The sequence below is a fragment of the Myotis lucifugus genome, unplaced genomic scaffold (genome assembly GCF_000147115.1).
Source record: "Myotis lucifugus unplaced genomic scaffold, Myoluc2.0 scaffold_43, whole genome shotgun sequence".
NCBI lineage: Eukaryota > Metazoa > Chordata > Mammalia > Chiroptera > Vespertilionidae > Myotis > Myotis lucifugus.
Window position 1 is genome coordinate 5369435 of NW_005871091.1, and position 15523 is coordinate 5384957.

Genomic DNA, 15523 nt, shown 5'->3' on the forward strand with positions numbered 1-15523 from the left:
AATGTGTGTTGAATTATTCAGTGTAGCCAGGAATAAAAAAAAACAAAAACCTTCCCTTGAGATTTTTCCCCTTAAAGCCTCAGAGTACATTCTGTTTTTAACGGAGGGAGGAGGCTGAAAGTAAAATTACAGCCTTAAACAAGAAGCCATCTGTCTTCCTTCTTTATAATCAAGGCAAGGGGAGTTGTTTTTCTTAGTGTAGTCAATATGGGAGCATTTCTCTCAGATTATAAAAGTCTTTTTGGCTAGTGTAGTTATTCCTTGTAGTAGCTAGTGCTTATTTTGTAATTAAAACTGCAGAAATAGATAAATATGGAACAGACTGCTACAGTTCTTCAGGAAAAAAAAAGTATTTCACTTCTTTGGAGGTCTCTTTCCAAGACCTGAATGCTATGTGAATCTAATGGAAAGGGGGCACATTCCATTGCTCTTAACTGAGCTGAACTCCAACTTTCCCTTTAAGGGTTAATGGAACTACCCAGTTCTAAGGTTCTGCAAGGTACTTTGTAAATGTACTAATTATGTATGTATGTCCCATATATACATATGAATGTGATGCTTTAAAATTATGCCTCATCATTAGCATGAGAGAAACTACACTCCTGAATTTGTATTCTGTGCCTTCTAAGAACAAGTCTCTTTCCCATCCCCCCCACACCCAAAGAAGCCTCATAAAAGGAGTGATTTAGAGGGGGCCAAATACTGTTTCTTTTCATTCATTCTCATAAACAAGCACACACACAGCATTCAGTGAAGTTAAACTACTGAGAATTCTGAAATCTCGAAAGAGATTTTTTTTTCCCCTAGCCAGTGATCAGGGTACTGATCTCACCACCAAGAGGTGTCATGAAGACAAGCCACTTGGGAACGGGGTAGGTTTTTTTGTTGTTGGTGGTGGTGTTAATCCTCACCCTAGAATATTTTCTCCATTGATTTTTAGACACAGTGGAAGGGAGAGGGAGAGACAGAGAGAGAAAAACATCAATGTAAGAGACACACATCAATTGGTTGCCTTCCACACGTGCCCCAACTAGGGGCCCTGGATTGAGCCCACAATCCATGCCCCTGACCTGAATCCAACCTGAGACCATTCCCCAAGCCGATGCTCTAACCATTGGGAAAAAATGGCTAGGGCTAGGTCTTTGTTGTTGTTTTTGAGAAAAAGAGTTTTTAAAAATAAAAACTTAGCTAAGAACAGCATCTGCACTAACCAGGATAAAATTACAAGGTCTATCAATCGTGGTGCTGCAGGGTAAAAGTGGATCACCAGCTGAGCCAGCCAGAAATGCTTCCCAGTGGTCCAGTATTGCATAATTGGCCATGTGAATTCCAGGGTTTCCAGCTTCTGATGGAGGGCTTGGTGCTGGTCACTCACGGAGGGCGGGGGTGGGGGGAGCACTGTGCTAATGGTCTTTCCGACAACAGTAATAACGCCTGACTCATTGTTCACGTGATTTCAGGTTTTTGCCTAACAGAAATATAAATGCATCTACATGTGTGTATGTCTATAACTGCTCAGAATAGACCTCTGATTTAAAAGGGGGAGGGGGACACTTGATGCTTTTGCTGTGTTATTTACATTTTAGCACATACTGTGTCACAGCCGCATCGCACAAGAGCACATTTGCTTCTGCAGAGCCCCAGCTTCCAGATCTGCCTCGCAACTTCCTCCTTGAGGCATTCACATATCACCCCTGGGAAATGCTCCAAAAGCGAAAACTAATTGTAACCAAGGGCTGTAACTGTTCATTCATTTCCAGAGAGGCAGGAGCAGGTCTCTGTTCCAGAGGATGGAAATATATCTCAGCCTCCCAGTTAAGCCCTGAAGTTAGAAACCCCTGAAAAGAGATTCCCTGAACTCGGGCATATACTCAGAGCAGAACAAGACAACATTGTTCCCAGCAAGACTCAGGTGAGAATCATAAATCCTCAGCTCTGCAACTTGGTTTCTGCCCATACTTGTAAGTTGATGTTTCTCCAGTGTTAATGAATAACTCTGGCTTTTACTTATGGTTTCACTTCGATTTTCGTTACAAGATCAGAACATTTGTAAGTTCTCCAAAAATGCTTGCAGTGAATTTGTGTTTACAGGGATATAGCATTCCCCTATTACTTTTCTGAACAACATTTTTTATCTGTAGCTATGCAATATTTTTAATTGAGTCTTTCTTATGAACTAAGTGTGTTTGATCAAGTATCACATATGCAAACATCAGTCTTTCGGGATTTGAGGGTTTTTTTAAAACATAAAACTAGTGTTGGTTTTTATTTGGGGTGGTGGGGCAAAGAAGGAGGGGAGGGAGGCAGGATTATGAATATTTATTTGAGAAGAGACAATTTATAAAGTAGGGAAATCTGTTTATTTAACAATATAGTTCTTGAGCTGTTACAATGGGCCAAATACCTAGCTGGATACCTGGAATTCAAAGGTAAATGAGAGACATTTCTTGACCATAAGTCATTTATATTTTAGTGAAGTGGAAAGACATTTAATTCAAGAGTTAGAGCAAAGATTAAATGTAATGAGAGGAATGAGTCCACAAACTATATAAGCTCAGGGGAGAGCCACAGAGATTGATTCATTTTGTTTATAAAAATGCTACATGAGGTGTTTTGCCTGTTAACCCTTATATTCTTACTTCCATTCAACAAGTCCCGCTGTATACCAGAAGCCTAGGAAAAAGCTTGGTATACAGGAATGTGTCATAATTATTTCTCCAAGAAATAAATGAATTTTTATCAATGAGTTCCTAAGAATTTAGATTTGTTAGTACATAAGAATGTCTCAAAAAAAGGGTTATCTGAGCTATTTAATGATTGCTTTTTTCAATGTTTGGCTTTTTCTGTAAAACATCTGAAACAATATATATTTATTTATATAATATTGGAAATATATAGAAGGCTTTATTAAAAAAAATCTTGTGCCTAATGGCTTAGCAAAAAACAGATAGGATTAACTACACAAACCTTTTTAAATTCTAGAAGCAAAAGGTGCCATAAATAAATACAACGGACAAACAGATAAATAATACTTGCAAAGCAATATAGAAAAGGCTTGCTGCTATAGACTCAATGTTTGGGTTTCCCAAAATTCATATACAGTAAAACCTCGATATAATGGGCTAATTCATGTGTCCATTAAAGATGAAAGCCTGTTATATAATGAAGTAGGTTTTCCTAGTGCATATGTTAAAAAATTGACAAATTAGTCTACCTATTTTTACTTATGTAGGCACGTTTGTGTAACTAAAATTAATTATGTATGAAAAGTTTAATTTCATGGAAAAGTTTTCTGTATGTATTACTGTCATTTTAAATTTATACTGAATAGGTCTCCTAAATATGTGCATTCACCAGTCACCGAGGGTAAACAGATGCACACGGCTGGGCTATGGCTTAGCGCACATCAGAACATGGACAGCAGATGTTAAAACTGCTACAGAGCCTGGCCGGTGTGTCTCAGTGGTTGAGTGTGGACCCATGAACCAGGAAGTTGTGGTTTGATTCCCAGTCAGGGCAGACCCAGGTTGCAGGCTCAATCCCCAGTAGGGGGCATGCAGGAGGCAGCCAATTGATGATTCTCTCATCATTAATGTATCTATCACTCTCTCTCCCTCTCTCTAAAATCAATAAAAACATACATGTATTTTAAAAGACTGCTACAGAAAGTCACACCATGCAGAACCAATTACCTACTGCCTGTGATGTGGTGTGATTATTCACAGAACATTGTTTAGGAGCAGTGACTCTTGGATTTAAATATGTTGTGGATATACTGTATACTATTTATTTATGTCAGTGAAATTACTACAGTGTATTTTTCAATATAATGGCCTACTCATTAAAATTTGTTTAAAATAACAGTGAATTAATAACAAAAACTAACCTGTTAATTTATATGTATAAAAGGCTGAGTGACCAACCATACGTATGGCTGACCAGCCGACCGGCCGGGACATATGATGTGCACTGGCAATTTCAAGATAAATGTTGACTCATGCATGCACAAAACATATAAAGCTCTCACTGGTGCCAATTGCACACATGTATTTCGATCTGTCATTGTCGATCGTGAATTTGGTTGTTTTTGTTGATATTCATCGTGAACCACATCGCGATTTATTCATTGACCATCCGTCTGACCAGCCAGTATATATGATGCGCACTGGCAATTTAAAAATAAACTTTGACTCGCACATGCGTGATACATATAAAGCTCTCGCTGGTGCCAATCGCACATGTGTTTTAATTTTATAATACTATATTATATATACTACTAGAGGCCCGGTGCATGACATTTGTGCACTCAGGGTGGGGAGGGGTCCATCAGCCCGGCCTGTGCCCTTTAGTGGTCCAGGAGCCCTCGGGGGATGTCCGACTGACAGCTCCCAGCACTGCCACTGCGCTCGCCAGCCGTCAGCCCAGCTTGTGGCTGAGCAGTGCCCACCCTCCCCCACACTGTGGGAGCACACTGACCACCAGGGGGCAGCTCCTGCATTAAGCGCCTGCCCCCTGGTGGTCAGTGCACATCATAGCGACTGGTCATTCTGCCATTCGGTCAATTTTCATGTTAGCCTTTTATTATATAGGATTTTGACATGTAATTTTTTGCAGTAACGTAATTACCACACGAATCTTTCTTCTAATTAATTTCCTTTCAATGTGCACGAATCTGTGCACTGGGCCACTAGTTTAATTATAAGCATTTAAAAATTAACAGGGTGTTGATTTTCACATATGACATATGGGCCTGAAATTTTGTCTGTTAAACCCAAAGTCCATCAAATTGAGGTTCCTAAAATCGAGGGTTTACTATATTGAAATCTAACCCCCCTAAATGGGAGTGTTAGCAGGTGGCTCTTTGGGAAGTGCTTGAGTTATGAGGGTGGAGACCTCATGCATGGGATTAGTGCCTTATAAAATGAGATCCAGAAAGATCCCTTGCCCCTTTCACCATGTGAGGACACAGCAAGAAGTCAGCAGTCTGCAACCCAGAAGGGGCCTTACAAGAACTCAAGCATGCTGGCACCCCGATCTTGGACTTGCAGCCTCCAGAACTGTGAGAAATACATTGATGTTTTTAATAAGTCACCCAGTCTATGGCATTTAATATAGCAACCTGAGCAGACTAAGACATTTATTATCCACTAGAGGCCCGGGTAGGATTAGTGCACGGGTAGGATCCCTAGGCCTGGCCAGCGATCAGGGCCGTTTGGGGCCTCCTGGCTGCCGGCCAGGGCCTCCCTTCCCCAGCTGCTGGCTGCCAGCTGCCAGCCAGGGCCTTCCTTCATTCCTCACTGCCCCCTGGTGGTCAGCACCCATCATAGTGAGCAATCAGTCTCTCAGTCAAACTCCCATGGGGACAATTTGCATATTAGGCTTTTATATACTGTATATAGACAATATTAAAAAGCTCCTATTTTAAAAAACAAACAAAACAAAACAACTAAAACTTAAAAACTCCATAGAAAAATGGGCAAAGCACATAGCAGATAAAATTCATGGTGGAAGAAATACAGGGACTCATAAAATGTGAAATGCTTCTCAACCTCAGTAATAACAAAACTGTAAGTTAAAAATCAGGAGCTTTCATCCCTCACCTGACAAGTTGGCAAAGATTTAAAAGCTTGACAATATTCAGTGTCAGAGAATGTCACAGTATTCTCCTTTGCTGTTGATGGGGATATCATTACCTCTTTCTGAAGAGGATTTTAAGAATTTATACCAAAAATTAAAAGGTGCATTTTTTTAAACTGCTGCAGTTCTTCTCCTAGGAATGTATCCAATGGCAATACAGTCTTGTTTTCAATAAGGAAAACTTGGGGGGGAAACCTAAATTCAATAAATAGGATATTGGTTAAATAGGAAGTACTACACAGCTATTAAAAAGTATGAGGTCAATGGGTATTAACTGAAAGAAAGATACCTACAATACACCTTTGACTGAAAAAAGCATTTTACAAAACAGTATTGTGATGGAATCCTGTTTATGTGAAAAGTGTGTGTGTTCGCACGTGTGAATGTATGTGTAGAAGAGGTTGTGAGGAATACTGTGGGGGTAAATTGGAGTGAGATAGAGCAAGACAGATTGGAGGCACTTTCTGAAGTATAGACTTCTGTATTGTTTGTAGTTTTGACAAAAGCATGTACTGTTTTTTAAACTATATTAAAATACTTTTATAAAATGACTGATGGGGGAAGGGAGTCCTCCCCAAATGACTTATTAATCATGGTGAAAATATGCAAAGTATCCAGAGTACAGAGAAAACAGAGCACCGTTAAATGTGATAGTTAGGAAAGGTTTCATGAAGGAAGCAGCATTGAGCTGGTCCTTGATCAACAGGAAGGTTTTTGATACGTTAAGATGGGGGAAGAGGGGTGGCAGAGTTGCGGGCGTAAAATGTTGTAAGCAAGAGTGTAGTCTTAGAAATGAATAAGATCTGTTGGATGTTCCAGTCACCTTACTTGCATCACAAGTAAAGCTAAAACTCGGTGACTTAAAACTATGATCTATTATCATCTCTCACAGTTCTGGGGACTGAGTAGACTCAGGTAGGTTGGCAGTTCTTACTTGGAGGCTCTCATGTGGTTGCAGTCAGCCAGGGATGGGGCTGGAGTCATCTCAAAGTTTCCTCACTCCCAGGCCTGGTGGTTGATACTGGCTGTTGGCTGTCAGCCAGAATACTTACATGGAGCCTTGCCTGGTTACCTGGGCTTCCTGGCAGCATGGTGGCTGGGTTCCAAGAGGAGCAGGTCGACACAGCTTTATCTTTTATAGCCCAGCCTCAGAAAGCAGATAACATGCCTTTTGCTATAGTCACAGCCCCACTCAGATTCAAGGGAAGGAACTGCAGATGCTACCACCACCCATGATCCCCAGTGGAAGAAATGTCCATGTCATATCATGAGAAGAGCATGTGGGATGGGAGATCTTGGGGTGAGCTCTCCAATTTGCCACAGTGCCCAGCACTCTCTGAGGTCTCTTCTGACAGGAGCCACCTTCTCCTATCTGCGTTACCCCCTGGCTCCCAGAGGACTTGGAGTTTGCACCTCCCACACAGGAGAAGAGCAGAGGATTTGGAGGTCACTATGAGGATAGTGGGGGTGTGTAGAGGAAGGCGAGATTAACCCTTTGCACTCCGAACCATTCTGGACATTGGCTACCAGCTACTCGACGCTACTTTGCGGCGGAAACGTGCATTTACAGACCCTCGTATTATTTAGTATAGTTTTGGAACCAAGTAACGTATTATAATGATATTGGACTTATATGAATTGGGTGACATCGAGGAATGTATATTTGCAAAAAAAACAATATTTTATTGTTTATAATTTTGTACAGTATGATAAGTTTTGTAACACTCCCCAATATGCATTGCAGGCTGATTAGTGCATGTTTGACAGTAATAAGTGGTTTGACGCCTGCCACCAGGTGTTTTCCTGTTAGAACACATAATGCAGTCCCGTTTTCTTTGTCCCACATCGGGAATATGTAGTTTATTGTTTAATCCGACACAAAACCCGCTGACATTTCTTGTATATATCTTAGTAATTTTACGATATTTTGATTTAATTTCTTGTGCCATTTCAAGATAAAACTTCAGGGAAACATGCATGTCTCAAAAAGTTGTGTTGAAATAACTCAATTCCCCGTAATCACTAATAAACTGCAATGTCCCCTGAGAGGGGACATCCGAGTGATATGCTAGAATTCCGATGTCCCCTGAGAGGGGACAGCGGAGTGCAAAGGGTTAAATAATAAAAACAGTAGGTGCGCCTGGCTGGCATGGCTCAGTGGTTGAAAGTTGACCTATGAACCAGGAGGTCATGGTTCGATTCCCAGTCAGGGCACATACCCGAGTTGCGGGCTCGATCCCCAGTGTGGGGCATGTGGGAGGCAGCCGATCAATGAATCTTTCTCATCATTGATGTTTCTCTCTCTCTTTCTCTCTGAAATCAATACATATCATGAGAAGATTATGAAAAAAAAATAAATAAAAATAGTAGGTGCTAGAGCTGTTGCCCCTACTCATCAACTCTGCTGCTCAATTCAGAAAAATGATGCCTAAATATTCTGCTCAGTCTTTGGATGCTCTCAGTGGGCCTCAATTCTTATAGGACCAGATGTTCCTATGCCTATTCCTGGCAGGAAATTACTGGGCCATAGTAGGTCATTGAACTTGTTGAGAATACCAAGGTACCACTTTGGGGTCACTAACTGATATTTCTCCAACTGAATGAAGGGCATAAATTACCTGGGAATCAAGCCTGATTCGACCACCAACGCACTTCCCAATACTCCGTTTCCTAGTGTGGTGCTGCAGAACAAGATGAAGGGAAGCGGGGCAGGGGAGGCTGTGAGGTCTGGCTGGACTACAACAGTCGTTCCCAGCTTCCCTCAAGTCCTGTTAAAAGATTTCTGTCAGGCTATGGAAATTGTAGCATTAGCCTGGTGCTTAAAGTAGTTCCCCCATCCCCAGCTATTATTATTTTATTGGACAAACTGTTGAAATCCACCTGCTCTTTTTTCTCAGAGCTCCTTTCTCATTGGCACTAGGCAGAGTCATTTTCCCTAATACTATGTAATTTAGTAGAGGCTGTGTCAATTGCATAAAATATTTCTAATCTCCATAATGAAGATGCTGCTGGTCTGACAGCTTTGCTCTCTTACTCCCTCTCAGCTAGTTACAGTAAAATGACATGCTGTTTCCCATCTCATGGCTATCACCAGCCTCCCTAGACTCCCTCCTATAGACTCTCATTTATGGCTTCTTCAGAAAAAGCAGGAAAAGAGACTATACCAAGGTTCTCCAAACCATCCTCTCTCCATTCCCATAAAAAGTATACCCTTCCTGGCCAGTGTAGCTCAGTGGTTAAACATTGACCTATGAACCAGGAGGTCAGGGCACTTGCCCGGGTTGCAGGCTCGATGCCATGTTGGGCATGCAGGAGGGAGCTGATCAATGAGTCTCTCTCATCATTGATGTTTCTCTCTCTCTCTCTCCCTCTCCCTTTCTCTCTTAAATCAAAAATAGATATTTTTTAAAGTGAGGCTTAGAGAAAGGAATGAAATCAATAAAAAACATACATTTTTTAAAAAAGTATGTGTCCATCCATAAAAAAAATAAAAATAAAATGTATACCCTATTTTCAGTTTGAATTTAGAGAAAATCCAGATTGCCCCTTCTTATAACTTGCCTTTTAGGTCAAACATAAATTTGGGTCAAACAATTGAATAACCAAAGTTAGAGGTCAGAGTTTCGGAAAGTTAGAGGTGAGAAGTAACTGAACGTTGAGGTTGGTGGCAAAGCACCTTTAATTATGTACTCCATTTTCTTTTACTTTTGGAAAAAACAAAGAGACAACGATTCATCAAGATTGACATATATTCAACTTTTTCCTCCTGCCTCTTGCTAAACTGTAAAAAGTCTCACTTTATCCTCACAATAAGTCTATTAAGTAAAATCTTTTATCACGATTTTAGAGATTAGGAAAATGAGGTGTAACAAATCATCTTGATAGACTGGATTATGTTGTTACAATAAATTTACCCTCAACTCTGAGTGCTTTAATAGAACAAAGGTTTATTTCTCCTTCACAGTTTGTATGACACAGCAGTTGACCCAGTTGGGGACAGGTGGGACGGTAGTATCTGCTCCACATAGTCATTCAGTTACCCAGGTTTATGGAGGCTCAAAGATATTTTAGCTGCATCCTGTGTAACTTGAGGTCTTTCAACTTCTCAGAGAGAAGGAAAAGAATGGATAATTACCCATGGATTTGACACTGCTTCAGCCCAGAAATGACACATTCTTTCAGTTGCAATTCATTAGTCACGAATCCTCACATAACAGTAAGGGAAAGGAACATAGAAGAAATGGGATATACACGGAGCGGCCAGATTATTGTGACCACCCCATCAGTACTTAGTGACACTTCCAAAAATACTGAATATTGAAAACTTCCTAAGCAAATACTCTCAAGGTTTTATTATTATTATTATTTGCATAACTAATTCACTTCATTGTACTGATGGGGTGGTCATAATAATCTGGCCACTCAGTGTATGGTAAGCATTACTATAACTGCTTTACAAGGTAATCATTTGCCCACCATCACATAGCTATTTAGTGGCAAGATTGGCATCTAGACCAAAGCTATCTGACTCTTAGAGTCCATGCTCTTAACCATTGCATTTTCTTTTCATAAGTTTATCGTGCCATTTGGGGGATAGAAGTGGCCATGGTGTGGAAGGCAGCTGTAGCATCCGTAGGAACATCCCTGGCCTTGAGACAGAGATAGGTTTCCATTTTGCCACTGACTTGTTGTGAGACCTTGGGCAAGGCCCTTAGCCTCTCCGCTAAGAAGAGTTTTACCATCTAGAAAGTAGGGGTGAATAAAACTCATTTAGATAATTATGAAGATTTTAAAAAAATGGGAACCTTCTTGACATATAACATCCCCTTAACAAATGTTTAAGTCTGAATTCTTATCATTTCTTCCTCCTTCCCCTCTTTCTTTTACACAAGTGCCTTTCCAAGGATGTAAGTACTTCCATAGTGAGACCTTTCATTCCAAGTTCTTGTTGAAATTTGGCCAGAGGAAAGACTTCAGTAACCTGATCCCACCACTTCTGGCATTGAAGTTCTGATTATGTTACCAGTCCTTTTTCCCCGATATCAGCAATTTTCTTCATGTGTTGCTTAGCACAACTCATTCATGACTTCAGGTGAAAGGAAAGGATAATGTCACAGTAGAATTCAAAATTGTGGCTTAAGAGCTGTTTTGCCTTTAAAAACACTGTAAATGTTGGAGCCACTCTAGGCAGCAAATATCAAGGCACATTAATATGGAGTGAACACCAATGCCTTCAGGTATTAACCTATTTATCATGGCAGCCTCTTCTAAACTCTGAAAATAGGTCCTTTATATTATTTTAATGTTATTTAGAAAAAAATTAAAGTGACCAGGTAATAAGAAAAACAAGTCTTATTTGTAAGCTTAATGGGCTTTTATCTCCTGGGAAAGGACAATTAATGGTTTCCTGTGGGAAAGTGCATCAATTCTTTCAGAAGGCCCCTGGGTAATTGTTCAGGAGAGTATTGGTAGAAATAATTTACAATCTTGGGAGTCAAGATTCAGGGCAAAAGTAATGAGCTTCCCTGAAGCAAGGTTCCTTTTTCAATAGGAGCCTGAAGCGCCACAACTTTTATTTCTTACTTTGCCTTTCTTGTTAGCATCGGGAAACCAACGTCCTGACACACTGGTTGCAGTCTTGGACTCTGGCATCAGACAAATGTGGGTTTGATAACCAGCTCAGCATACTACTAGCTGAAGGACCTTGTGCAGGTTACGTAAGCCTCTGAGCACCTGTGTCCTCATCTGTGACATGACATCATGATTATTAAATGAAGGATAGCACTTTGCAAGGTCACAAATGGTGTACCTGGCATGTTTGACACCTGGAACAGATAGTTTTTAAATTCACTCCTTCAGGCAACATTATTTTCAGTAATAATCATTTTCTTAATTTGTCCTTTACTTTTAAAGTAATTAACAATTTAAAAGAATAAATTTAACTTTTAAGATCTAAATGTGCATTTTGTATTGAAGGGCAGCAGAATTTGTTACCCCAAAATATGCATCTTTGGCATAGTGATTATTTTAACCTAATTCTTTTTTAAAAAATTTAAGTTCTTTATTGTTTAATGTATTACATAAGTCTCCTTTTTCCTCCATTGACCTCTTCCCAGCCGCCCCCAACCCCTAACACATGCCCTCAATCCCCCACTTCCTGTCTGTGTGCATTGGTTATGCTCATATGCATGCATACAAGTCCTTTGGTTGATCTCTTACCCCCCTCATCCCTCACCTTTCCTCATAGGTTGGACAGTCTATTCAATGCTTCTATGACTCTAGTTCTGTTTTTGTTCATCAGTTTATGTTGTTCATTATATTCCACAAATGAGTTAGATCATGTGATATTTATCTTTCTCTGACTGGCTTATTTTGCTTAGCATAATGCTCTCCAGGTCCATCCATGCTGTTGCAAATGGTAAGAATTCCTTCTTTTTTACAGCAGCATAGTATTCCATTGTGTAGATGTACCACAATTTTTTAATCCACTCATCTGCTGATGGGCACTCAGGTTGTTTCCAAATCTTAGCTATTGTAAATTGTGCTGTTATGAACATAGGGGTTCATATATTCTTTATGATTGGTGTTTCTGATTTCTTGTGATATATTCCTAGAAGTGGGATTACTGGGTCTAATGGATGTTCCATTTTTAATTTTTTTTTTAAATATATTTTATTGATTTTTCACAGAGAGGAAGGGAGAGGGATAGAGAGTTAGAAACATCGATCAGCTGCCTCCTGCACACCTCCTACTGGGGATGTGCCCGCAACCAAGGTACATGCCCTTGGCCGGAATCGAACCTGGGACCTTTCAGTCCACAGGCTGACACTCTATCCACTGAGCCAAACCGGTTAGGGCCCATTTTTAATTTTTTGAGGAAACTCCATACTGTTTTCCACCACCCTGAACGCACCTGATCTCAGGAGCTAAACAGGGTTGGGCCTGGTTAGTACTTGGATGGAAGAACTAACCTAATTCTTTTTAAAGAAACAGCACGCACAGGGCAAGCTCTGAAAACCAGGTAGAAGTTACCCTTTGTAAGAAACACCTGTATAAGGGAAATCTCCATTTGTAAGGGTGTCTCCCTCACTGTACTGTGAAGTAGGAATAACAATTTCTAGAAACTCTTATCAAGGAAGAAGGTACTGGCAAATCTGCATAAAAAACATATCCTTGTTTACTGTGCTTTCCTAGTAACCCTCTAAAAGTGGTGTTCCCCCCACCCCCAACATATTTCTTTTGTCTTTAGCTGCAGATGATATTTGAGGTGGTGACTTTGGCCATACTCACTTTTCCTGGGTATCTCCCATTTATACAGGAGATATAACATGCTATTAAACTTGTTTGTTTTTCTCCTGTTAATCTGTCTTTGTATTACATGGTGTCTCAGCTAAGAGCCTAGAAGAGTAGAGGGAGAGTTATTTTTCCTTCTCCACAGTTTGAGCTGAAATATACACTTACTAAACAATTACACCTTGCAGTTTTACTGTTTTAAGTTTAAACTTCAATTTAAAAAATTGCCCAACCTATGTGGCTCAGTGATTGAGAGCCAACCATCACCAGTTTGATTCCTGGTTCAGGGCACATGCCAGGGTTGTGGGCTCAATCCCCAGTAGGGGGCATGCAGGAAGCATCTGATAAATGTTTCTCTCTCATTGATGTTTCTATCTCTATATATCTCTGCCTTTCTCTCAAAACAAACAATTAAAAATATTTTTTAAAATTGTCACATAAAATGATTGAAGTAAAGTAATTCAGTTTTGTTTCTTCATCTTTAGAACTACTGTTTCTTCATCTTTAGAACTACTTCATCTTCACAGTACATTTATATTTACTATTTAAATGTAGGGAGAGGTCCTACCACAGGGTTTGGAAACATGAACAATTCCTTAAGTGAACTTGAACAATTCCTAACCATTATGAACTTACTCTTGAAGCAAACCTGTGAAGCTGTATCCACATGTGTCAGGGTTGACTGTGTATCTAGGGGTTCTCTGGATTAACTTCCATCAGAATACAATGTTTATTAAAAAATAAGTAATAAACATTTGCTAATTTGAAGTATTATATAAGTATTATATATGCATATTATATAATAAGCTTATACATTTATAAGTTATATATACATAATATGTAATATACTAGTATATACATATTATTAAAACAATGATTTTGAAGGTAGACCAACCAAAGATGTTTTAGGGAAAAGCATTTTATCATTGAGTTATTTAAAATTGTGGGCATCGTCCTGGCCGGTGTGGCTCAGTTGGCTGGGCGTCATCCCATGCACTGAAAGGGATGGTTGGTTCAGTTCCCAGTCAGGGCACATGCCTGGCATTATGTGCAGGAGGCAGTCGATAAGTGTTGATCTCACATTGATGTTTCTCCCTCCCTCTCTCCCTCTCCCTCTCCCTCTCCCTCTCCCTCTCCCTCTCCCTCTCCCTCTCTCTCTCTTTCTCTCTTTCTTAAAAGAAATCTTAAAATTATGGGCATATGGTGATGATAAAAAGCAGACAGACTGGGCTTAATTGTTTTTTAAAAATTCTTTAAGACAATGCACCTTCTACTGTTTTACTAGAGCCAGCCATTCCTACTGCCCGCCCTTGGTATGCCACTGCAAAGTTCCTGGCGTATAGTAAGCACTCAACATGCATCAACTGTTATTATTTCTCTACAAGCCTTTTAAAACCAGACATTCCTAGGGTCTTTTTTTTTTGTGTTGCAGAGAGAGAAAAAAACAAAGACATGGAAATATGACTTAATTTCACAATAAAGAAGTATCATTATCTTTTCAAAAGAGTAATGTTTTTCTGTAATAATAGCAATATATGCCTTTTAATTTAAAATACATATAAAATTATAAAAAAGTATACAAACAGCAATAAAAGCCTCTGTAGTCATGTTATCCAAAGACAACGATAATAATAATTTATTGATCACTTAATGTCTGCATCCCAGAAGCTGCACATTCATTCCATTATTTTAATTTTTATTATGAACCTATGAAGTAGGTTCATTTTTTTCACTGTCTTTTTTTTTATTTTCTTATTTTTTTACAGAGCAAGATAACTGAGACCTAAAGAAGTTATATAAGTAGCCCATGGTTATAAGCCTGAGCTCATAAGTGGCAAGCTGGTATTCAAATACAGATCTGTTTGACTAAAAGCCCAATCTCCTGACAACTCTGCTATTTTATACCTTTATAACTTCACATCTAGGAATATATTCAAAGGAAATAAACAGAATTGTTTTCAGAGATTTATGAGTAAGGACATTTATCACAGTGATAGTTGTAAACAACATATTTATGTACATGAAAGAAAGATGAGGAGGAAACAGTAATACATTACCAATGGTTAACTCTTATTTACTGAATTATCGATGATTTTTATTTTATTGTATATATGTTGCAGTATTTTCTGAAATTTCTATAATAAGAGTGTGAAATTGCTATGTGAAATCAAAATTTTTTAAATTTATTTTTAAATGTTGGATTATTATACTAAGTGAAATAAGCCAGTCAGAGAAAGATAAATATCATATGATCTCACTTATATATGGAATCTAATGAACAAAATAAACTGATGGCCAAGCCAGTATGGCTTATTGAATGAGTGTCGACCCATGAACCAGGAGGTCATGGTTTGATTCCCGGTCAGGACACATGCCTGGGTTTCAGGCTTGATCCACAGTGGGGGATATGAGGGAGGCAGCCAATCATTGATTCTCTGTCATCATTGATGTTTTTGTCTCTCTCCCTCTCCCTTCCTCTCTGCAATCAATACAAATATTTTTTAAATATAGAGACATAATTAATGTCTCAAATATGTATTGAATGAATAAATGAGAATTCCAACCAAAAATAATTAGTGAATCGTCGACTCAT

The 15523-nt window shown here is 39.3% G+C and overlaps 1 long non-coding RNA gene across 1 annotated transcript in view; it reads left to right on the plus strand.

Annotated features, from left to right (window-relative positions):
• The window catches only part of LOC111825856, a 40739-nt gene that overhangs the window by 1219 nt on the left and 23997 nt on the right, over positions 1 to 15523 (plus strand). Inside the window, exon 2 of the long non-coding RNA XR_002829057.1 lies at positions 1761 to 1912. This is a non-coding gene — a long non-coding RNA (uncharacterized LOC111825856). The remainder of the gene's footprint in view (positions 1 to 1760; positions 1913 to 15523) is intronic.